Raw genomic sequence first — 26,750 nt, 5'->3', positions numbered from 1 at the left:
TAAAAACTACTAAATATATACTTTTCAATTCTAATGTTTTTCACATATAAATCAGGATATTACTTGCAGTTTCTTTATCTATCCTAAATTTTCTAGACAATTTTGTAATCTCTAGCAATATTTAATGCACTTGTGATAGCCGAAATGTAATAATCTAAATTTGTTTGATGATCAATGGGAAAACGACTTGTTGAATCGATTTCAGTGTGATTTCTAGATTTTCCAAAATTTTCTAGATTTTTTCCAATTTTTACTTCCATTAAAAAAGTTCTGTTATGGAACACTAATTTTGACTCCAAACACAGGCTTCCTTTCTCTTATTTTTGTTAATTTTTATCCAATTTTCTAAAAAAAATCTCATAATTTTCCTCTTTTATGCATAGATTGCGTTTATTTTAAAATTTGCATTAATTATTTGAATGATTAGGAAATGTCATATTGAATTTATGAAATTTAATTTTAATTCCAATTCTTGATTTTCCATTAATTTTCTTCATTTTAGAGTGTAAATTTTTATTTATTATACTAATTTTAGCCTTTAATTATGATAATATAATGCACGAATTTAGGGTAATAAATCAATGCAAGGTGATTAACCTCTTATATTCACTTCAATCATCAATTTTTGTAACCATGTAATGAATATTTGTGATTCCTACCTAGGCTTAATTACATAGAATAGATTACTAATTAAAATGCATGATTTAGAAGGAAATTTTGCACAAAAACCCCTAATTTCGCCTATGTGCATGGAATTTAAACATAGTAAAAAAATCATTGCCTGTGAATCAAGAGATAATCTCCAAACGGAAAATCTATAGAGGTTAGATGAGAATAGTGTCCATTTGTGGAGAGGGAGGTCATTTAGATAGGGAAAGCACAGAGGTGAGGATTTAGCAAATAGAGAAATGTTATCAAGTAGTAAGTGCATGAGAGTGGCAGTGCATGGAGGTGAGGCATCTATTCTTTATTTAGATGCCACTGGAATTAGAACCATGTTCACACTGCAAACCCCAACAAACCCTCTCTTAGATCGAAGGGTGGTGAGACCCATGGTAAAATGCAACTGATCTCCTAGCTCCTCCCAATACTGCAAAGAGGTGGTCTCACTTTGTGTACTCCCCATGCTCTTAATCAGCCTAGGACCAACAATGGAGACCACTACAAATGTCACCCTTGACTCTTAACCATGGTACTAGGTATTTCAAGAGCCTTTTATATAACAAAGGCTTTCACACAAAAGACACAAATACAATCATTTTAGGGGGACTACCTAGGGCAAAGAAACCTTATTGATGCTCACACACATATGTACAGACCTCAAAAAATATTATTTACCTCCTAAAGAAGAAGTTGTTGAAAAACGCAAACATTTTTTAAATTGTCGATCTTGGAATCTTCTTAACAAGATTAGCATGTTGTTTGTTTCTTTTTTCTTTCTTTTTGAAGCTAAATATTTCTTCGTGACCAAAGTGCGCAGTAACTACATTGGAATTTCTTTCCATATTTTCACTTTGAAGAGGATGCCTTTACTCATCTTTGCCAAAGGTCTCATCCAAGTTTCTGCAATCTTTCTCAATAATAAGGCCACCATGTCTTTGAACGTGGTTGATGCAATGTGGAGCACTCCAAGAAAAGGCTAAAATCACGTTACATCCTTCATGCCCTTGATCAAGACTCCCATTGTTTCCTCATCATTTGGATCACTTTTAAGACTAGTGACCTGATTGATAATAGGGTACATTATAGCCAAGTGGTTACTGAGTTTAACACTTTCAGACATTTTAAGCTTATAATATGATACAATTTAAAAACACTTTCAAATTGGTAATCTTTTTACAAAAAGTTCTTTTCAGCTTACTCCAAACTTGGTGCAATGACTGTTTAAAATTGATGTGATGTATAATAGAGCTAGCAATACTAAGGCCAATAATAGCAATTCCTTTTGATTGCATTGCTTTAAAGGTTTAGAGCTTTGATAAGAAATGACAATAATGTTTTGCAAAAAATATTTTTGCAAAAAAAAAAAAGGAGCTTGGTGAAGTCCTCATAAGCATCTCTTTTAGTGAAGAGAAGAGAGTGCATACCTGCCACAGTCCAACAAGAAAACATGATAGAAACCAACTTAACTTTAATTGGGAAGACAGGTGTCATAAACACCCCTCCCTTGTTATCAGGGTCACAATAAAATGCTAGCTTAAGCACAGACTTAAACAACTCCATGTGGACTTTAAAGGTGTAAAAAAAGGGGCCTAGACAGAATTTAAAAAAAAAAGAAAATGGATTTTAAAAGATAGTTTTAAAAAATTAATAAAAATAATTGGGAAAGAATCAAGTGAAATTAGGAAAAATTATGGGGAAGGAAGAGGAAAAAATAGGAAAGAAAGTAGGAGAAAATTGGTTAAAGATGCGGGGGGACAAGAGAGACAGAGAGAGATTTAGAGCTCTAAGAAAGAAATTGAAAAAAAAATTAAGAGGAATCATGAAAAATTAGGAAGTATTTGTGAGATAGAAGAAAAAGGAATTAGAAAAAATAGAAAAAGAAAAAAATTAAGAAATTAAATGGATGCAAAAGAAACAGGAGAATAGTAATTGTGTGTGTGTGTGTGTGTGTGTGGGTGGGTGCATGTTAAAAAGTCCCATCAATAATTGAGCCATACAATTAATTCTATTAATTGGATAAAAAGTAAAAAAAGGAAAAAATGTTTGAGACATCTACGTTGACAAGGAAGAGCAAGAGGAGGAATGACGATTATGGTTCTAACTATATGAGAAGGGAAGCACTAGAAGAAATTGGTTATTGTCATAACTGAGGGATTCGAGGCACAAGCAATGTGTTTTGACAAGAGATTCCAGCTACACGTAATGTTTTGGATGAGGGATTCCCGGAGGAGGGAGATGGAAATGGCAACCCTACAACATTATAAGAGGGTTCAAACCTTGGCTTGAATTTGGGACACTGTGGCATAAGCCTATGCCTAAACCTAAACCTACACCTCTCTTTGTTTTTTGTTTGTTTCCTTCCCATTTCACACCCCATTGTCATCATACAAGTGTTCCTCACTACTAAGTACATGACCTTCTGCGCAGGTAGTGACAAGAGACTACAAGTGAAAATAGCTGGCATCCATTGCAAGATTACTGAGGATAGACTTTGTCATCATTTGAACGAAACACATGGTATTTTTTATCTTTCCTAGATGATTACAAGGAGCAAAGAGTTCCTCTAGTTCTCCCTAGTGATTATGGGGGAAACCTCAATGCCTCTTATGAAACATTGATCAAAATTGTGATGCTAGCAAATGTTGATATCAAGATTAAAACCCCAACTTTGGTTGAGTGCTCTAGGGATGACATTTGTGAGAACAGTTTACATGAGAAAATATTGATGTGCACACCAAGATAATTTATTGGAAGATATGTAATCAAGGTTGATGAACATCATAAGGACATTCTTTGCCAATTACAAGCAAGCACAAACCAAACAACATGATTTTGAAATTCTTATTGTTCGCAAGTTTTGTTGTAAATTTGACATGGATTCAAGACATTGCTTTCAAGTTCCAAAGATGAATACATGAAGCACTCAATTCTCTACACCCTAAGAGAGATTCCCTTGGTTCCATGTGTACTTAAGAGAGCACTTGAGATATGATTTCCTACAAAGTTTCATGTTCCCAAGACAAGCAACAGATGATTCGAAACCTTGTTATCTTATGGAAATGTCGAGACAAAGGGTAGAGGCTCTAGGGTGGATATGGTCAATCTAATGCATCGTCAAGGTCATCTTGAGAAAACTTGAGTGCACTTTGACCATGTTTGTAGAGTTCGTGGTTGGACCACTATGGTAGCTCATGTACATGATCCAAGGTTGGACCTTTCATCCCCATTACCTCCTTCATATGAGCTTTATTCATATGGAACCAAATTCTTATTTTCTTTTGAACATGTTTGCAGTGAGAGCTTCCCATGGGGGGCCTAAAAATGTGATGGAGGTTAAGAGCGTTCATGTATTTTTCATTGGGAGCAAGGCTTGAAAAGAGTCACAGAAAATAATATCTACCATAGGCTTCAAGATACACATCTTCACCTCTGCAAAGCATTCAGAGATGCAAAGATAAAGTATGCAACCCATGAATGCTACGTGTTGTGAGAATCTGGAGGAGGAATGCCCATGTTGATACAAGTGACATTCCATTCCTTGACCAGTGGATGTCATGGTGAGAGGATAGAATAGCCCATTGGGGTGCCTTGATTGTGCAGTGTCATTTAGTTGAATTATTTCTTCATTTTTTTCCTTCTACATGAAAATTTGGGAATTGCATTCTAACGAGATACCTTGTCAGGTGATGGACTTAGGAACTGCAGCCAATATACTCCATGGTCCAACTTGTTTGAGTCCAAGCATGGGAGTTGGTTAGCAATATCAACCCACAAAAGGCTGTTAATGTTGCTAACTCTCCCATCAATATTACAGGTGTTGATATTGATCCAAGAGATCTTCTAGGAGACGTTGAAAGTGTTCGATGAAAGAAGAGGATTGGAGAAGTGCTTGCGATGAATATGATGACTTGCAAGATAGGCAGCCATGTACCTATAAATCTCAAAGGGAGATTGAAGGGTGTGAAGGAGATCTCACTATGGAAGAACAAGAAATCCATGATGTCTTTTGGGCCATTCGCTGTTGTGAGCATGGAAGTAAAGTTCCTTGTCAAGCTTGGCTATCTGGTAAGGATTATCAATGAGAATAATTTGAGTGAGAATGTAGCCCCATGTTTTAAGGGAAGGATAAATCATACCCAAGGACAAAGGGTGCAATTCTTTTGGTTCTATGGAGATGATATTTTACATGCTTGGACTCTAAGCAGCAAGATTGTTGAAGTTCCAAGAGTACCAACCACTTGGCTTGCCCAAATGGGAGTTGGCTTGGTAGCTACAAAATTGCGAAAACTACAAGATCAGGCTTTCAAATTCAAACAAACGTCATGCCACTCAGAGATCTTAGTTGATAACAACAATGTTGGGATACCATTCATCTATACTCCTGTCAGTACACCTAATTCATCGCGTCGTAAAATGAAACGATGCTCAAGTATCCCTAAGGCTTGCTCTGATCGTATGGCTTGCTCCTTGTGCATGAGAGTTGCAATAAACACAAGATTAGTGTGGCATGTGGATGAGGATGAGGAATTCTTTGTTACAAGCTTTGATTTTGTCATTACTAGCAATACATATATCGTATGTATATGCAATGAACCATCTTGCACCTCTGAGGACTTTTATAATCATGACACACATGGCACATTTTTTCTATGCAAGCACATGTACTTTATTACATTCCTGCCTTAGGGCAGAATATGGACTACATGACCAGACACCAACCATGATTAACATCATTGGAAGTGTTCCAACTTTTAACATCATTCATGTCTTAGGTCATCATATGGAGCATACACACACCACGATTAACATCATTGGAGGTGTTCAGGCTTTTAACATCGTTCATGTCTTAGGGCAAAATAGGGACCATACACCAACCACGATTAACATCATTGGAGGTGTTTCAACTTTTGACATTGCCTAGGTTGTGTTATTCATTGTTCAGGGTGACATCGTTTGATGCAATTCGTTCACCCTCATTTGATGCAATTCGGACTTCTTGACATAGTTTTCTAGTACAGGCCATGACAAGTGGAGAGCTATGTATTTTGTTTTGGCCCTATTTTGACTTGGCATGTACCTCCTTTTTTGAATTACATGATCTATGCTTTCACTTTTGTTGTATGTCAATGGCTGTTCAAAGTGACTCACATTGATGTAACTCGTACTATGAAATAGTATTCTGCCTAAAACTAGGATATGTGGATATCTATAAGTTTGCTTTGGTCCAGATTTATGAGGATTATATCCCCCGTTCTTCAATACGTAATATCCGCTTTTAGTAATTTAGTTTCATCAACCATGGTACTTGCAAACCTTGCCTCCAGGAGCTATACATGAAGCCTCCTCTACATATGTTTCCAATGAATGTTCATCAAAGCATCTTGAGAGAGTTCTTGGGGAGTACTAAAATGTTCACATTGCTTTTCTTAGTTAGGAGAGAGTTTATATTGGCATAATGAATTACATTATCTACGCTCACTTTTGTTGTATGTGAATCATTGTTCAAAGTGACTCACATTGATGTAACTCATACTATGAAATAGTATTGTGATATAAGCTAGGATAAGTGGATATTTATAAACTTTGCTTTGGTCCAAATTTACAAGTCTATATCTCTCAGTGATCTTTACTTTCCACAAGTTACCTCCGTCAATCATGGAATTTGCAAAATTTGCCTCCAATATCGTATATGAAGCCTCCTCTATATATATATATATATATATATGAATGTGCATTGAAGCACCTTGTTACTTTTGGGGGAATGCTAAAATGTTTGCATTCCTTTCCGTCAACCATGGAATTTGTAAAATTTGCCTCCAATATCGTATATGAAGCCGCCTCTATATATATATATATATATATATGAATGTGCATTGAAGCACCTTGTTACTTTTGGGGGAATGCTAGAATGTTTGCATTCCTTTCCTTAGTAGAGTGTTTATATTGAGACTGTTGGGGAGTGCTAAAATGTTCACATTCCTTTTCTTAGTAGAGTATTTATATTAGAATATAATGAAACATTTTTTTGTCAATAAAAGCTCACTAACTCACTCTAAAACAACTCATCAAAAGAATTCCCCAGCCTACAAGGCTATCCTTGTAAATCGAGAAAACCAAAGGATAGATGGTGCTATACAGAACATATTCCCATAAGAGCTCTCATTACTTTCCACGACGACGAAAAATTGAAGCTACACTATGACATACACAATGTAAGCAAAGTGCAAAAGTCATCTTAGAAGTGCCACACCATCAAAATGCCCTTAGTTACATTCTTATCCTTCTCAACATTAGCATGTACCCAAACAAAACTATCATATACACAAGAAAATCACTACAATCAACAAACATCCGCACAAGCAATGGCGTGTGCCACTACTAACATTCAGATGCTAACGCAGAGACAACTTTCTATGCGAGGTATTTGCCTTTTACGAACTTGCTTTCATATATGTAAAGCTCAATCTAGAGATAACATTACCACACGTGTAAACTAGACTTCCATTTCTAACCCAATGTCTGCACAATGTTGTTCTCTATTTTATTATTTGAATATTGTTTCTCTTCTTGGTTAAATTTCTTATTTCACTACTGTCCTTATGGATAGTAATGGTCTATGCAATATGATGAAATAGCCAAAATACAGGCTGACCTCCCCCACAAATACTTTTGCTCTCTCATGCAATCTCAAATTCCGCTGTGAAAAAGTAAAGAGAAATATGGATTGCAACCCCCCCCCCCCCCTTTCACACAAATCAATTAACAACACAACAAATCTCCGAGAACTATTCCCCTTAAGGCTTCAAGTGAAGCATATTCTCCCTCGTGCTCAATGCCAAGCCTTGTCCTTTGCACAAGTAGAGAACTTGCTACCATTGGGGCCAGCAACCAGCCACACCTTTGAACTATAGTATATGTAAACAAAAATCTTCACAAAAATGAAGCTCTATGCACTACAATAGATCCAACCATCATCAACATCCCTACTTTCACATCAATACAGTTTTGGTTTTGTTGTATTATACGACAACCTTAAAATTCCACTAATATAAGAATGCCTAAAAAACAAGGCAGAATTGCGTAGACATATGACAGGGGCAATCGAAATGGGTGCACATAGACTGCCTCCAAGTATTCAATGCACAATTCATATCTTGACACTAAAACATGAAATCAGACAACTAAAGAGCATCTTACTATGGTGAAGAATGGATCAGCATGGCTAAGCTAGAACTGAAAAAATGCAGAATAGAAGACTGAAGCACTAAGGATGATAAGATAAACATAGTCTCACTGAAAAGCGTAAACAATAAAGCGTTGCATCATATATCACTGACTAGATTCATACAATATGTCGCAATATATATACGTTCATAAGACTAGAACATATCCAATCTTACAAAGTCAAGTTACATTCTACCAGAGTATCAAAAACTTCAAAAGGTTGGATGCACGCTGATTGTCATTCTCCGAGGGTACGCCTTTTCAGCTACAACCACACATAACCTAGTTAGAACCAACTCATGGTTAGGCACTGACACATCCAATACTCAGCCCCAAAAAAGCCAACAAATCTGGGACTAGCATGAATGTAATACTGTGTTGTTTTGCTCCTACAAAATTAGACTTAAATAGAGGTTGAACCTACAAAAACAAGTTTCAGGAATCATAAGCAGTAGCAGGGGCTCCGAGGAAGCCACATCAAGCTTGGCTTGTAAGGAAGCTTGATTCGTTAATACCCTAGACATGGACACAGCAATGTACAAGTCATGCACGTCAGGACGCAGGTAGTCAGCATGTGGGCAATACATGCATATCAAGATGTGGGCATCCATGGACACATCAGAGGTCATTTAGAAAGTGGGGGTGAACCCAACAAACATGTCTGCTCCTAACTCGTCGACAAGTGGAGACGCATTCAATAATGAGAAAAGGAGAAGCGGCGGAGGGGCAAGCCTGCCAAGCATGCCTGCGCAGGGGTCATGCACGGGGAAGACAAAGATGAGAGGTGAGCCGACAGAACATGATCTCTCTCTCCCTCTGACCAGATGCGGCCTCCTTTGTCTTCGCCGATGATAAAACACGTAACGGACACAGAAAAGAGAGGAGGGGGGCAAAACAGAGGAAGGAGGGCTAACCTGGAGGAGGCAGGGGGAGGGGTGTAACGGGAGGAGCCGTTGCCGGAGTTGTGGTAAGTGGAGCCGTCGGGGTTGGAGTAGTAGTAGGAGCCGTCCTGGTTGGAGTAGTGGTAGGCGTTCTGGTTAGGCGCAGAGGCTCCATAGTCGCGCGAGCAGTAGTGGTTGCCCTGGTCGTTGGTGCCGGAGCCCTTGTAAGAGTATTTACGGTTGCGTCCTCCCATGTTCTCCTGTCTCGTGAACTGCTGCTACTGCTGCTGCTTCTCTCCTGGAAGGCTTTAGTAAAGGCCACTTCCTTTCAAAAAGGAAATTGACGTGGCAAGTTTCTTTGCAGGAGGTGCACACGTGTCGTTAGGAGTTTGACACGTGTCCAAGGACATGTTCTGTGCATGCTGCTGGCCGTTCCCCTTTTCTCTCCGCCCTCATTCCTGTTGCTTCGCTATTTCTACGCTATTCTCCGAGATGTTGGGGCTTCCTCTGAACCTGCACTCTTCGGCCGTGGCGTTGGAAAGAACTCCGAATTTCCCTCGTATTCCATATGCATTTGTCTCGGCAAGTTTTGGTATCCAAGTCTACGGCGGTGATGGGCAGTGGTTTTCCCTTGGTTGCATGCATAGTATTGGTCGACGTTCATCTTCGGCGCCACTTTTGCATCCACACTTTGTCCTGGTCTTCTGGAATGTATTTTGCGATGCTGATATGGCCATCAAAGCCCCTGTTTCGGAGCTGGACTCCTTCGATGTATTGGGGCGCGCTCGTTGCGCTGCAGGAATGGCCACCGGAAACGTTGAGGCGGTTCCCTGTTTTTCAGAACTGGAACGATTCGCATGTACTTACGTCGATGGTGTTACGGGATCTTGTCTAGGTTCTTTGTGTTTCTGTGTCTTAAACGGAATTGATTCGCGTGCAAAGCGATAGTGAGGAAGTATTAGTTCTCAACGGTTGCTTTTTGTTGGAGAGACAGGTGGAAGTGCGGCCAAGCTTGTGAGCGTGAAGGAAGAACCGGAGGAGTGTAGCTGGCCTATGGAAGGTGATAGTTATCATGCTGTTTTTTTGTGCATGTGCATAAGCTTGGCTTCTAACTCTGTTTTTTGGTGGCACGTGATAATAAAAACAGCGTACAAATACCTTCCTAGGCGGTATACGAAGAGCCTCTTGTAAACGTGAAGGAAGAAACTGACGAATCTGATTTTATGATGCAAGACAGTATATATTGTATTGCATGATACTTTTTTAAGAATCCACGGTTATACACATATTGCACCACCAATTGTTGCTGTGCGTGGACGCTGTCTCTGTAGTTTACTGTATCTCCACGCAGCTGAAACGTGTTGAAGATAGCACATTGTATTCTCGTGTGGGTGCGTGGCTGTAGGCATTTATTTTGGGTTTATGTATCGATGTGAAGACACTGAAAATTTTCATTTTTGGCAATGCTATTTTGTGGGAGGTGTGTCTATGTGACTGATTAGACCCACTGCATTGATTTCTTTTAAACATACAGTTTTTGGTATTAAGTGTTATGTCTCCATGATTACTTTTGTTGTACCAAAAGTGTGTCACAGAGCACTCTTGAAATAAAGTGTAAAGTCTTTCACTGTCATCATGTGGTTACCATTAGTTAAGCACTTTTCCTGCCAGTTAAGGAAGCATCTATTTTATTTCAGAACTATTTTTCTTTTTTTACATGGTATGCACTGGTTTTTTCTTTTTCGATCATATTCTGTTGTGATCATTACAGCTTTTAATGTATTCACATGTGCAACTTGCATATGTTAAAACTTTATTCCCTCAGCTGTGCGAATTGTATTTTGACACAAGTCCAAAATCTCTCATTAAAGGTTACATGCATAGAGAACGATTTTGTGTATGGCATAGAATTGCATATTGATACGTTTTTGCTTCGTTTCCAGCAACAAGGCAGTCATCCATAAAAAAGGAATATGAAGACGATGCTACATCAAATGCATCCCTCCAAGATAGGCATACTGATACTCCCCCTTTGCATGATAGCCAATACAATGTCCGTGCGATTGTTCCTTTAAGAGACAACTTTGTTAGTGGGGGAAATTCCTTACCCATATTGCCAATAGATGTCATATCCAAATTTACATGGCATAGATTTGCGCCTTTGAGGGTAAACTACTAGCAAAGAATGGAACATACAAAGCTCGTAACCCCAATTATCCCGTATGCATTAGGGCTGATTTGAGTGATCACCGGAACTGTGACTCCATTACTTTGGTGATTCCGCATGCATTTGTGGACCAATATAGGGGATTACTTGTAAGTTGAAAGCTTTTACCAAATAGAAGGAGCCACTATTGTTCCAAAAGTGAGTGGTGAGGGTGGCACCGCCAGCTTCATCTAGACAAACAACAACTCACAACAACAAACATTTGGTACAGAAATTGCTTACTGGTCAGACCATTCCATTACATACGCTACAACTCCAATCTCATTAGGGCAGACCCCTTGAATGAAATTCAGCTTGTTTCAATGCAAAGAGCGCATTCCCACCAATCTTGCCTTGAAATATGGCACACCAATCGAATGCCATGCAAAGAGCGCATTCCCACTAGTCCTGCCTTGAAATGATGCACCCCAACCGCTTGGAATGCCAAACAAGGTGTGTATATATATATATATATATATATATATATTCATTCACGTGGCCTGTCCCTTGAGAATATGGCTGAGAACGTGAGTATATCTTTAACCTATTAACCATGGTCCACAAGGAAATCAAGGTGAATGATCAAAATCATTCATGAGGCCTACCCTAGAAGCTAAGAGAGAGAAGAAGAAGAAGAAGAAGAAGAAGAAGAAGAAGAGAGCAAGAGAGAGAGAGAGAGAGAGAGAGAGAGAGAGAGAGAGAAAGGGGGAGGAAAAATAGCAAGAACAAAGGAAAAAAATAGCAACGGTGGATAGCCAATCACCCATTTGCATGCGTCCAAAAATTCACCAAACTACCACTCCAACGCGGCCACCCACAATTAGACGCTTTACTATCTCAAAACAAAGAAAACGATTACTATAGCCTTTCCCCTGGGTAGGCCAAAAATTTGAATACATTCAAAAGGCCTGCCCTGGAAGCTGAGAGAAAGAAGAAGAAGAAGAGAGAGAGAGAGCATGGGGGAGAAAAAAATGGGGACAAAAATAGCAAGCAAGAAGAAGAGAGAGAGAGAGAGAGAGAGAGAGAGAGAGAGAGAGAGGGGGGGAGAAAAATGGAAATAAAAATAGCAAGCATAGAGGATAAAAATAGCAGTGATGGACATCCAATCACTTGTTTGCACGAGTCAACAAAGAAAATCCACCACCCAGCTAGCCCCAAATAGAAAATTTATCATCTTTGAAACGGCACACCGATTACTATAGCCTTTCCCCCCCGGGCAGGCCAAAAACAAGTTGAGGTTCCCTCAAAGGGCCTGCCGTGGTGATTGGAAGTTGGTGTAGTTAATTTGTTATTATGTGATAGGCCACGTGATTGATTGGACTGTACTTTACATGAGCCCCAGACCACGTGGATTTTACAAAGAAAATCTTTTAAAAAAAATAATTTTCGCTTTCCCAAGCTGGCCCTCCATTACTAAGGCTTCCATTGTACATGTGGCAGGCCAACAAGTTGAATACATTCAAAAGGGTCTGCCCTAGAAGCTAAGAGAGAGAAGAAGAAGAAGAAGAAGAAGAAGAGAGAGAGAGAGAGAGAGAAAGAGGGAGATGGGGACAAAAATAGCAAAAGCGAGAATAAGAAGAGGAGAGAGAGAAAGGGGGAGAAAACAATGGGGACAAAAATAGCAAGTAAGAAGAAGAAGACAAGAGAGAGAGAGAGAGAGAGAGAGAAAGGGGGAGAAACAATCAAATGCCACATTGACACGCAAATAAGGCAAAAGTAGAATTTTTGTCATCTTAACAAAACAGACTCTTCACTATAGCATTTCCTCCTGGGCAGGCCAAAAAGGGAGGATTGAGGAGAAAGGAGTTGCCATGTGTTAGTATTCTGGGATGTTAGATGAGAAGAAGAGAAAAGACGATTGACGATTGATGCGCTTGACTATTGGCATTCAAATTTGCCGACGAATGACGTTTGTGATCCAAATTTGCATGCGCTTCCATCTATAATACTACCGGAATGGCAAATATATGAGGCTTAAGACCTTCAATCTGATTGCTAATTCCGTATGAAAAATGTTCCTCTGAGAGCCTCTCGCTTTCAACCGGGTTCCCTTCTCCCAAGGAGCAAATCCACAACATATTTCAATTTGCAAACTTACCTAATCGCAGAGCTTGCAAAACAACAACTCTACATGTGCAGCTCTGTATAGATACATTGGCAATGCCACGGATGTAGCGTGGCCATTGCATGCATAGCTAAAAATGTGATGGAATTCATCTATTTTTTCCTCAGAGAAGAATGCATTACGTCTTGCTTGGAGTTGTAGTCTGTTTGGATAGTTAACAGGGATTGACCGGTGTTTGTAGATTACAAAAGAAATCAACCTACTTCCGGTCCCTCATAGGTAGCGAATTTAGGTGCGACACTTTGCATTCTTATGTCATTTCGACCTTTTCCGAAGTAGATCCATCAATCTGGAAAACTTTAGGGACCACAGGCCATTCACAAGTTTGAAAGTATTAAAATTGAATTACTTCTTCTGCTTCTCTCTCCGGTATGATGCTCTTGCTCATTCACCATACCTTTGTGTACAGTTCTTCATAATCCAGGCAACATGAGAATCAAGATACCCTTGAGTTGTAAATGTAAAGGACAACGATAGTACAATCATCGATCAATGCACTCAACAAGGGGCGAAGCTAAACATTGAAGAGAGGACAGTCTATCGAAGTCTTGATTGGGAAAAAAAGCAATCAAGGAAGAAATCGTAGGAAGAAATCGTCACCATGGAAGATTTTTTCCTATTAGTTTCATTAAGCAATGAAACTTTTATATTGGTGTCGGGAGTTTCAATGACCTAATAAAAGTAAAGGTTTGAGAAAAAACTTAAAGTTTCACCAAGATTTACAAAATTTCCTTTAAAATTCAAAAGAAAATATATAAAATTGCAATATGTTCTACACATATTGCGAAACTAAAAAAAAAAGCTTGATAAATTTCGCCAAGATTTTATATTAATACATAAGAATAGCTTCAATAAAGACATCCCTGATCGTTACTAACCTTCAAATCTTCCGTTTGGCTACCCAACATAGAACCTTGATGCTTTGCTTCATACTCAAGGTCCTTGATAGAACTCCCTACCTTACGCGAAGCTCCATCAGCTTGGCTGTGCACGTCTGATGCAACGTTCTCAGCAACATGCTTTGAGCCAGCAACAAAGTCCAAAATCTAATTTTTTAAATTTTTAAAAGAATTTTTTGGATAATCTATTCATAGCTTTGGAGATGCAGAAGGATTACATGAGCCATAGAGGCATGCTTGAACATGTCATCCAATAGATTTTCTTCAGCTAAGGAGTTGAGAAAACACCATCCTTCCATTAGATCACACATGCACTTTTGTCCATCCATTTGCCAAGCACTCACTGTTGAGTATATTGTTTGTAATGGTGAACAAGGAATCGAGTGCATGTCTTATTGTTAGCTTAACAACATTGAAACCTTGAAGCACATCATTGTCTACTTGCATTGACTATGTGTTTGGGGGGTGCTGAATATGTATTCGCCAAGCCTTATTCTTATAAGTTATGAATCATGCCATCAAACAAATTGTGTTTGTGTACAAGCATTTTTGCTCTTGCTGGAAGTTGAAACTTGAACTACATGTTTTCCTTATTTATATATGAGCTATCATTGTTTTAGAAATGAGGATGCTGATTTTAAGGTATAATGAAGTCTAGTTGGTCCCTTGACAACTTGAGTATATGCGTGAATTATGTGTAGTTTGGTCTCACATATCTTAGTTACTTTAGAGTTTGTCCAAATTTGGTTTATCAACACTCCCATATGCCGTCGTCGTTAATTTAGAGTTTGTCCAAATTTGGTCCATGGATTTTTGTTGGCATGTTAATTCTCTTGTATTAATTTTTTCGCTCTCATGAATTTTCTTCATTCGCTTACTCTTTTGTTTGAAGTTAATATTGAAGTCTCCTAGAACGAAGATATCCTTGATGTTTGTTGGTAGTTGAAGCATCTCGTCTCTAGAGTTTTTAGCAGCTCTGTAGTTTTTGCATGTGGTGACTTGTAAACATTGTAGATCGTGAGCTCGCTATGTCGGGGTGATTTGGAAGGCTCCCTACATGCTCCCTTAACGCAGGTCCCCTTCACCATCTGGTCATGCTGATGACGGCCCGCTTCTTAAAGTCCAACGTGCAGAAGACATCTCCACCATGGATGAAGTAATGGAGATTTTGCAAGTCATATGCTGACAAAGCTCATCAAGGGTGATGGTTTGACAAAGCTGACGCTACTACAGTGGAGTGTCTTTAGCGTGACCTTGCATGTATTAATGGACGTTAGAAGGCTCTGCAGGGAGATGGGGCAAGGTATTCAAGGGCAAGGTCGTGATTTTGCTTGAGTGCCTCTGCTGGCAGTATAATCTTCTGCTCGACTGTTGTTTTATTGTGCTTTTCATGGGAAAGTTGCGAAGATGCTACATCAAATGCATCCCTCCAAGATAGGCATACTGATACTCCCCCTTTGCATGATAGCCAATACAATGTCCGTGCGATTGTTCCTTTAAGAGACAACTTTGTTAGTGGGGGAAACTCCTTACCTATATTGCCAATAGATGTCATATCCAAATTTACATGGCATAGATTTGCGCCTTTGAGGGTAAACTACTAGCAAAGAATGGAACATACAAAGCTCGTAACCCCAACTATCCCGTATGCATTAGGGCTGATTTGAGTGATCACCGGAACTGTGACTCCATTACTTTGGTGATTCCACATGCATTTGTGGACCAATATAGGGGATTACTTGTAAGTTGAAAGCTTTTACCAAATAGAAGGAGCCACTGTTGTTCCAAAAGTGAGTGGTGAGGGTGGCACCGCCAACTTCATCTAGACAAACAACAACTCACAACAACAAACATTTGGTACAGAAATTGCTTACTGGTCCGACCATTCCATTACATACGCTACAACTCCAATCTCATTAGGGCAGACCCCTTGAATGAAATTCAACTTGTTTCAATGCAAAGAGCGCATTCCCACCAATCCTGCCTTGAAATATGGCACACCAATCGAATGCCATGCAAAGAGCGCATTCCCACTAGTCCTGCCCTGAAATGATGCACCCCAACCGCTTGGAATGCCAAACAAGGTGTATATATATATATATATATATATATATATATTCACGTGGCCTGTCCCTTGAGAATATGGCTGAGAACTTGAGTATATCTTTAACCTGTTAACCATGGTCCACAAGGAAATCAAGGTGAATGATCAAAATCATTCATGAGGCCTACCCTAGAAGCTAAGAGAGAGATTAAGAAGAAGAAGAAGAAGAAGAAGAAGAAGAGAGCAAAAGAGAGAGAGAGAGAGAGAGAGAGAGAGAGAGAGAGAGAGAGAGAGAGAGAGAGAGAGAGAGAGAGAAAGGGGGAGGAAAAATAGCAAGAACAAAGGAAAAAAATAGCAACGGTGGATAGCCAATCACCCGTTTGCATGCGTCCAAAAATTCACCAAACTGCCACTCCAACGCGGCCACCCACAATTAGAAGCTTTACCATCTCAAAACAAAGAAAACGATTACTATAGCCTTTCCCCTGGGTAGGCCAAAAATATGAATACATTCAAAAGGCCTGCCCTGGAAGCTGAGAGAAAGAACAAGAAGAAGAGAGAGAGAGAGAGCAAGGGGAAGAAAAAAATGGGGACAAAAATAGCAAGCAAGAAGAAGAGAGAGAGGGAGATGGGGATAAAAATAGCAAGCATAGAGGACAAAAATAGCAGTGGTGGACATCCAATCACTTGTTTGCACGAGTCAACAAAGAAAATCCACCACCCAACCAGCCCCAGATAGAAAATTTATCATCTTTGACAGTGCAGAGCAATTACTATAGCCTTTCCCCCTGGGCAGGCCAAAAACAAGTTGAGGTTCCCTCAAAGGGCCTGCCGTGGTGATTGGAAGTAGGTGTAGTTAATTTTTTATTATGTGATAGGCCACGTGATTAATTGGACTGTACTTTATGTGAGCCCCAGACCACGTGGATTTTACGAAGAAAATCTTTTTAAAAAATTTTTTTCGCTTTCCCAAGTTGGCCCACCATTACTAAGGCTTCCACTGTACACGTGGCAGGCCAACAAGTTGAATACATTCAAAAGGGCCTGCCCTAGAAGCTGAGAGAGAGAAGAAGAAGAAGAAGAAAAAGAAGAGAGAGAGAGAGAGAGAGAGAGAGAGAGAAAGAGGGAGATGGGGACAAAAATAGCAAAAGCGAGAAGAAGAAGAGGAGAGAGAGAAAGGGGGAGAAAAAAATGGGGACAAGAATAGCAAGTAAGAAGAAGAAGACAAGAGAGAGAGAGAGAGAGAGAGAAAGGGGGAGAAACAATCAAATGCCACATTGACACGCAAATAAGGCAAAAGTAGAAATTTTGTCATCTTAACAAAACAGACTCTTCACTATAGCCTTTCCTCCTGGGCAGGCCAAAAAGGGAGGGTTGAGGAGAAAGGAGTTGCCACGTGTCAGTATTCTAGGATGTTAGATGAGAAGAAGAGAAAAGACGATTGACGATTGATGCGCTTGACTATTGGCATTCAAATCTGCCGACGAATGACGTTTGCAATCCAAATTTGCATGCGCTTCCATCTATAATACTACCGGAATGGCAAATATATGAGGCTTAAGACCTTCAATCAGATTGCTAATTCTACAAGAAAAATGTTCCTCTGAGAGCCTCTCGCTTTCTGCCGGGTTCCCTTCTCCCAAGGAGCAAATCCACCACATATTTCAATTTGCAAACTTACCTAATCGCAGAGCTTGCAAAACAACAACTCTACATGTGCAACTCCGTATAGATGCATTGGCAATGCCACGAGTAGCAAGCATTGCATTGAAGATGAATTACTGTGCATTTCAGACCATGAGGAAGAGTCGCCAAGTAGGAGCGATGTACGCATTTTTAGTGTGGATGTAGCGTGGCCATTGCATGCATAGCTAAAAATGTGATGGAATTCATCTATTTTTTCCTCAGAGAAGAATGCATTGCGTCTTGCTTGGAGTTGTAGTCTGTTTGGATTGTTAATAGGGATTGACCGGTGTTTGTAGATTACAAGAGAAATCAACCTACTTCCGGTCCCTCATAGGTAGTGAATTCAGGTGCGACACTTTGCATTCTTATGTCATTTCGACCTTTTCCGAAGTAGATCCATCAATCTCAAAAACTTTAGGGACCACAGACCATTCACAAGTCTGAAAGTATTAAAATTGAATTACTTCTTCCTGCTTCTGTCTTCGGTATGATGCTCTTGCTCATTCACCATACCTTTGTGCACAGTTCTTCATAATCCATGGGAAATGAGGATCAAGATACCCTTGAGTTGTAAATGTAAAGGACAACGATAGTACAATCATCGATCAATGCACTTAACAAGGGGCGAAGCTAAACATCGAAGAGACGACAGTCTATCGAAGTCCTGATTGGGAAAAAAAGCAATCGAGGAAGAAATCGTCACCATGGATGATTTTTTCCTATTACTTTCATTAAGCAGCAAAACTTTTATATTGGTGTCGGAAGTTTCAATGACCTAATAAAATTAAAGGTTTGAAAATTTCTCCTTTATGAGAAAAAATTTAAAGTTTCACCAAGATTTACAAATTTTCCTTTAAAATTCAAAAGAAAATATATAAAATTGCAATATGTTCTACACATATTGCGAAACAAAAAAAAAAGCTTGATAAATTTCGCCAAGATTTTATATTAATACATAAGAATACTTCAATAAAAACATCCCTGATCGTTACTAACCTTCAAATCTTCCGTTTGGCTACCCAACTTAGAACCTTGATGCTTTGCTTCATACTCAAGGTCCTTGATAGATCTCCCTACCTTACGCGAAGCTCCGTCAGCTTGGCTACGCACGCCCGATGCAACGTTCTCAGCAACATGCTTTGAGCCAGCAACAAAGTCCAAAATCTAAATTTTTTAATTTTTAAAAGAATTTTTTGGATAATCTATTCATAGCTTTGGAGATGCAGAAGGATTGCATGAGCCATAGAGGCATGCTTGAACATGTCATCCAATAGATTTTCTTCAGCTAAGGAGTTGAGAAAACACCATCCTTCCATTTGATCACACATACACTTTTGTCCATCCATTTGCCAAGCACTCATTGTTGAGTATATTGTTTGTAATGGTGAACAAGAAATCGAGTGCATGTCTTATTTTTAGCTTAACAACATTGAAACCTTGAAGCACATCATTGTCTACCTACATTGACTATGTGTTTGGGGGTTGCTCAATATGTATTTGCCAAGCCTAGTTATGAATCACGCCATCAAACAAATTGTGTTTGTGTACAAGCATTTCTGCTCTTGCTGGAAGTTGAAACTTGAACTACATGTTTTCCTTAGTTATATATGAGCTATCATTGTTTTAGAAATGAGGGTGATGATTTAAGGGTATAATGAAGTCTAGTTGGTCCCTTGACAACTTGAGTATATGCGTGAATTATGTGTAGTTTGGTCTCGTATATCTTAGTTACTTTAGAGTTTGTCCAAATTTGGTTTATCAACACTCCCATATGCCGCCGTCGTTAATTTAGAGTTTGTCCAAATTTGGTCCATGGATTTTTGTTGGCGTGTTAATTCTCTTGTATTAATTTTTTCTCTCATGAATTTTCTTCATTCGCTTTACTCTTTTGTTTGATGTTAATATTGAAGTCTCCTAGAATGAAGATATCCTTGATGTTTGTTGGTAGTTGAAGCATCTCGTCTCTAGAGTTTTTAGCAGCTCTCTAGTATTTGCATGTGGTGACTTGTAAACATTGTAGATCGTGAGCTCGCTATGTCGGAGTGATTTGGAAGGCTCCCTACATGCTCCCTTAACGCAGGTCCCCTTCACCATCTGGTCATGCTGATGACGGCCCGCTCCTTAAAGTCCAACGTGCAGAAGACATCTCCACCATGGATGAAGTAATGGAGATTTCGCAGGTCATATGCTGACAAAGCTCATCAAGGGTGATGGTTTGACGAAGCTGACGCTACTACAGTGGAGTGTCTTTAGCGTGACCTTGCATGTATTAATGGACATTAGAAGGCTCTACAGGGAGATGGGGCAAGGTATTCAAGGGCAAGGTCGTGATTTTGCTTGAGCGCCTCTGCTGGCAGTATAATCGTCTGCTCTCGACTATTGTTTTATTGTGCTTTTCATGGGAAAGTTGCAAAGAGGGATTTGTCGTTGGTTTTGGACAACCTTCCAAGGGCGATGCAACTTGCAAGATTTTCATTTTTTGGGCCGTGGGTTTTTTAAGGGTCGGCGGGATTTAATGCTGAAAGACAATTGGTTTCAGAGGAAGTAGTTTGGTGTATGTTCTCCCATGATCTGCTTCGTTCTTTGCTGATGAGTTCTTGTTGCATGAATGCGTAGTGTGGGTACATTTCCCCAATCTCTCTGAGCTTCTCATTGATGAAGTTGAAACGATTGCTACCTCTATGGGTTGTGTTTTGTACTTCCCACCAACTCTGTTCAAGCATGGCTCAGCTAAGGTTTGCCTTCTCTGGGATATGCACTCTGATCCTCCCTCCCAACTGGAGCTCAATGGGTGGGAATTGATAGCACTAGCACAGTTTGGGGTTTTCCATAATGCCTATTACCACTGCCATCAAGTTGGTCATTTCACATGTGATTGTTCTCTGCGCCTGAAGGAGCCCGTTGTGGTTGATTCTCTTGAATTGGGTAACACTCCTAACAAATTGCTTCTACGCAAGGGGAAGTTGCCACTTTCTGGTGATGATAGCTGTGTTCAGTCAAGTCGCAAAAAGGGTAACGTTCAGCAGCATGATAAGACGCTCGCCTCTGTAGAGGTAGGGGTTGCTTCAACTCTCGATCCTACAACTTCTAGTGGTTAGGTTTGAACTGAGGGACAAGAGCACATCATTCCCACTCCATAAGTTGGTGAAACAATTCATCATGGCACCGGACAATATGATGATGCAGGTACTAAGGATCAGAGCGGTCTAGGTCCTTCTACCTCCACCGGGCCTTGTAATCAAGGCATTGGGAAACAGAAACAATTGATGACTCTCCTCTCCACTCCATAAAAAAATTTTCTCATCGCAGCGGCCTGCTTTTACTAACGTTTATGCCCCCCTCGACCTATGGATGAAGGTGAGGCTCGGCACCAACTCCTTCCCTCATTTTATGCCTGTCAATCTAGATAGTTCGAACATCCACGTGTTGTGCATGAGATGGAAGCAGAAGATGGTGGCTAAGTTTATGCGACAATACGTGCCGGATTTCTTAGCGATGGAAGAACTGAAGACTCGTTTCACTAGCCTGGAGGGGGTTCAGTTGTCTAGCTACCAGCTTTTATAATTGTCCGACTAGGGGTAGGGCATGTTTGTCAAATCTGGTATACCAGCCATGTTGGTTCATGCGTTTGACACTGGCTCTATTATGGCGATGGTGGTCCAACCAGTTCCTATTTGTTTCAGTATATTCTTCAAACTCTTCTCTTACTCGTTATCAACTTTGGAATAATCTCAGCCAACTTGTTCATGGGTCAAGGTCATTCTAGCTGGTGATTATAATATAGTTACTACAACAGACGATCGGTTCCATCCCAAACATGACATCTCTGTTGCAAAAAATGCACTTGGGAAAGCCCTGTTCTGCAATATTCACTTGTGAATTCTGCAATATTCACTTCTGATTCATCCTGGTGACCTGCTCATTTGGACCGGTTTTACATCTTTGATAATGCTTGGTGGCTCCAACTTGCAATAGAAGGTCAGGTTATTTCCTCCTCAGTCACCTCTGACCATCTACCCATTTCTTTTTGGGGTCACTCCCGCTTGCCCTAGAGTGAATGATCGTGGGCCTTTACCCTTCAAGATGAATGTTAGTTTCTTCGGGAGACCGGATTATGATGATGCCTTTTCGGATGATTCAGACACCCCTTGGAGGAATTTGCCCCATTGCCAGATGGAAAGCTTGTCTTCAAAGTACCACAATTATTAGCAAACACTATGGTCGGCAAGACAGGTTGCGTCGGAATCATTTGACTACTCTTCAGTCCATTTGGGAAGCATTGATGAATGCGCTTCAAGTCTCTCCTTTGGATCCCTATTTACCTCCCTTACTCTGCTCTACTGAATTGGCAATTCGTGCCTATGACCACTCATGGATGGCTGCTGCACATGTGCAATCCTGATTGCATTGCTGCAAGATGGGGATAAACCATCAGACTATTTCTTCAAGGTGATTAAAGAGAAAAAGATATAGGAGCACACCTCTGTTATGTTGGATAGTCAAAGTAGACGCATGACAGATGAAAGGAAAATATCTTTTATTGTCTGCCAGCATCTTTCTTCAAATTGTAGGGGCTGCTCCTCCTCTTCCTTCTTATTATCAGTAGAGGGTCAATGCCTTCCTCCAATACACTAACCCGGTAGTGGTTGCCCATGCTTCAATGCCCTTTTTCAAAGGATGAGTTGTGCTTTGTAGTGAATTCAATGGCTCGCAATAAAACACATGGGCCGGATGGGGTACCTATCAACTTCTTGCAACACTTCTCATCATTGTGTGGTGAGGATCTTACACACATGGTTAATGCCTATTTTAGGTGAGGCAACAGTTCGCTAGTCATGAACCAAGGAGTGATTAAACTCATCCCAAAATCCATGAATAGGTTGAAACCTGGCAATTGAAGGCCTTTAACGATGCCGTACAAAGTCATGGCTAAGGCCCTTGCCCTTCACATCAAATTTCTTCTATCTCTGCCGTTCCTTCCTCTGCGTCAATATGGGTTTTTACATGGTCGCAATATCCATGACGCCATCCTCAGCATGTTGATCGCTATTGACTTCGCAATAACGAGTGATTCAAGGTTTATTATGCTCGATTTAGACCTTGAAAAGGTATATGATCATGTTCGCTGGGACTGTGTGTTACTGGTAATGATGCGATTGGGTTTTGGTTCTCCATTTTGCTCTATGGTCAGCACACTTTGTCAATTGGATCTCCTTTGCCATCTGCTACCTATTTGGTGCACGGCAGTCTCTGATGATGTGTGGAAAACCAATTTCCAGTTTATTGGTGATCAGTCATTGGGGCTTAATGTGTGGGTCAATCGTTGGCCTTTTTGCAATGGTATTGCACCTTTGCAGATCAAGCCAAGAATTTCATGCCAGATTCACAATAAGGGTCTAACCAATTTGCATTCCATTTGGGACCCCCAATACTCACAATTTCAGTCTCTAATCGACGTAGTAGCTCGTTTCACTCTGTCTCTTGCAGAACAATGTTTTGTTGCTTCAACTATGGAGAGACTATGGGAGTAGTAGCCTACTAGTTTGGTTTCGATGTGGCCACCTGACCTTTGTGGTTGGTCACTACTCACGGGTAAAGATTTCCCTCTTCCAATTCCGATTAATATCCCTCAGCTACGCGAAAAGCTGGTGTGGTGTGCAACTCCATCACGTTGTTTGAATTTATTTATATGGAGAGTCCTAGTTTGTAAACTGGCTACTAAAAATTGCTATTTCTTCATTTTACTCGGTTTGAAAGTCACTACCATTTTTTTGCCCGCCCTCGGGGTAGCCTTAGCAATGCTTCAAATTTGGCAAAGCTGAAATATGTTGACTCTTCTTCATTGGACTTGAATGCAGATTTAAAGTGGTTGACTCTCTCTCTCTCTCTCTCTCTCTCTCTCTCCCCCCTTCTTTATCTCCTCAACTCTTCTTCTTGCACACCATCTCCACCTTTTCCCTCCCCCCCCCCCCCCCCCTCTCTCTCTCTCTCTCTCTCTCCCCCCTTTAGCTCATGGAGTCTTCCTCCACACCATTTCCTTTTCGTTTTCTTTTTTGATCTTGGGCAAGCCTTATGAATGATTAAATATCATTCACTTTGTTTTGGGATTGCTTGTTCTCTAAGTTTGTTTGGCAAACCATGTAGGCTTGGTTAGGTCGTGCTTGTATCCACATTAGGGTTTGATGGAAACAAGCCTTGTCAACAAACCCTGCATGATGGGATGCATCACTAGGTGGATGTTGATCCTATTAGAATTTGACTTTACAATCGCGGTGCGCAAGGGCAAAACCCACGTTCTAGCCAATCACCTATCGAGGATCCCCAATGGTGAAGCTCCAACAGGAGTGGAAGATGATCTTCCTGATGCTTCCCTCTTCTTCCTCGACGTCAATCCAGAATGGGCCACCAAAATTGGCCACTACTTGGCCAACAAATGGCTACCTAAACGAAAGCAAATTGAAAAGATACTACGTACCACTCACTATCCCTACCGTTCAAGCCATACATAGAGAAAAAGAGCTCAAGGCAGAGGTAGCCAGGATGAAGCACCAAGCCATCGAGGAAGCCACAATCCATAATGCTAAGACCCGACAGCTTAGATAAATGACCATTTTCAAGGCAATGACTGAATAGATTCAACTAATAGATGAGCTAACAATAGAGCCAACCAGGTTTCTTATTCATTTATAGGTACCGTGCTTGCGCATCAAAGCACCTAGTCGGGGGGATAAAAGTCTATAAAAGCAGACCTACCCCGCCGGGTCGTCGCCATAGCAGTTGCAACCAAACTCTGTCAAAATTTATCCAGAAATCTGATAGTTTCCTGCCCACTTCCCCTCCATCCTCACGAGAAAATTGATGCCCTCTTGTTCCTCCTTGTCCACCGATTCCGTCGTCATACAACTTCCACTTCTGTTCACCATGGAGTCCGAACATGACTTCTTCGAATTTGCATCACACTTGGACCTCCACCCTCACCGTATTCTAGAAGCCACCGGCCCATCAGACTCTCAGAGCACCCCTTTGGCCATAATTCGAATGCCGGACGAAATATCAGTGGAGGACTTACAGGAGGAAGACACACCAAGTCCTGGGCATCCTTGACGTATTGCTTTTCTAAGACTAGGTCAGGGTAGGTCTCTTTATAGGTGGGAGCTGGTGCCACGCCTCAGTGGAGGACTTACAGGAGGAAGACACACCAAGTCCTGGGCATCCTTGACGTATTGCTTTTCTAAGACTAGGTCAGGGTAGGTCTCTTTATAGGTGGGAGCTGGTGCCACGCCCTGAGCCTACACTGATGTGTTTACTTTTGGAATAGGGGGACCTCAGGATCACCCTGTATGGAAGACTGTTTGAAGGTGGCAAGGGTGGCTGTCTCCTCATCGGAACTATCTTGGATGAACACTGTGGATCGGAAGCGTCACCTACTCAAATGGCTTTCTTAGAATGGGTTAGCGGTTGTGGAGGGATATCAGAACCGGGCAACAGGTATACCTTGCCCTTCTTGGTGAGCTTCTTCATAGCCTTTCCCAGTGCCTTAACCTGCATCCGTGTAATGACTTGTAGTGGCACGGTGGCCACATGGTCTTGTTCGATGCTAAGCAGCAGATTGACACTCTTGCTCTTTGGCAGGGTGAGTGGAGTGGTTGGTCTTCTTGTGGGACACTCCTGGAATAGATGCTTCGTGTCGCATCCTACGCACAAGGGAGTGGGGTTGGTTGTGGTCGGGGCAATGGGTGTACGATCCCTGTATGAATATTCCTTCAAGAAGTGTGGACCTTGGCATTTGAAACAGGACACCGGAGGGTTCGAAGTGCCTCAGTAAGGGCATTCATTTGCTCTATGGGGACCTTGGCAAGTATAACATTGGAGCAGGGACCTCCGAGCCATTGAGTTCGGATCTCTCGCTCTTGCATTTATGGGGGCAGTCTGGAATTCGGGGACTTGTTGCTCCTCTGGTGGGAGGTAGTGGGCTAAGGCTCCACTTCCCTCCTCGTAAGGGTAATAATCATGAGGTCCATGATCCGGGTCTGTTTCCTCCCATTTGTTGGGTAACTCTTCAACCAACACTTGATTGACTAGGGTGATGCAAGGTAGTGGGGGCTACGGGCCTAGTATGGGTGAAGGCAGCGGAGCAGGCTGAGCACAGTACTGGCTAGAGCTAGTGGCTCCAGGGCCACCTTGCGGGAGTGGGGGGTTGGGTGGGGTGGTTAGGGCCAATGGGGGTCGCATTTGATACATGGATTGGTGGAAACAAGTGGGGGTTGCTCGACACTTCTTTGGAGGTTCCTACTCTCCATTGCTAACCTAGCTGCTCAAACAAGGTGGAGACTATCTCACTCACATCCAAGATTTCAGAGTCGTTAACATCCTTCTTACTTGTCTCTACACTCGAGGACCTAACTGATGTGGCTACTTCAGAGGGGCCCGAGCCTTATTCGAATCCGCTTTGTCATGATCTAGTCACTTATACGGATGGCCACTTTGCTGCATAGATCAAAGGAGGTGGGGTTCATCACCATGAGATGGTCATGCAACTTTGTGTCTGCTAACCAGATAACGAAGCGTGGCAACAATCGTTCGTCACTCATTCGCTCATAGAGTTCACAGTGGGCATTGAGGTGCTTAATCCTCACAATCTAATCCCTAAGGGATTCTTTGTCGTTTTGCTTCTCCCCATACAACTGGTTGATTGGGCTCCATTTATGGCTGCTGGGAGCGAATCCCACAATAAAAGCCTTTCTCAACATCTTCCAGTTGATCTTTTCCTTTGGGGTGAGAGCTCTATACCATTGACCTACCTTGCCATCTAGGCTAAGGCTGAATGCATTGGCCATTTCAAGGTCGCCTAGTGCACCAATGGCTTCACAAATCTGCTCGAACCTTTCCACGTGGGAGACCGGGTCTCCTTCCCAGAGGAACTTGGTCATCAACTTGGAAATGGCTATGGGACGGCTTCTCGAGGGATTTGCCATCCCTGCAAGGAACACTGGTGCGGGTGAAGGTGGTGTTGCCCCCCTTC

At 41.2% G+C, this 26,750-nt stretch overlaps 1 long non-coding RNA gene across 1 annotated transcript; it reads right to left on the bottom strand.

Moving 5' to 3' along the window:
- Positions 1–7,937: 7,937 nt before the first annotated feature.
- On the bottom strand, positions 7,938–9,026 carry LOC147894289 (uncharacterized). The gene is made up of 2 exons (XR_015542138.1): positions 8,802–9,026; positions 7,938–8,152 (listed from the first exon to the last, which is right to left on the bottom strand). It is a non-coding gene; the product is annotated as an uncharacterized LOC147894289 (long non-coding RNA).
- Positions 9,027–26,750: the final 17,724 nt, after the last annotated feature.

Source organism: Dipteris shenzhenensis, chromosome 14 (assembly GCF_047967505.1).
Source record: "Dipteris shenzhenensis isolate YYH24624 ecotype China chromosome 14, Dip_SZ_1.0, whole genome shotgun sequence".
NCBI lineage: Eukaryota > Viridiplantae > Streptophyta > Polypodiopsida > Gleicheniales > Dipteridaceae > Dipteris > Dipteris shenzhenensis.
The sequence above is the reverse complement of the archived record's forward strand: the minus strand, read 5'-3'. Positions and strand labels throughout refer to the sequence as shown.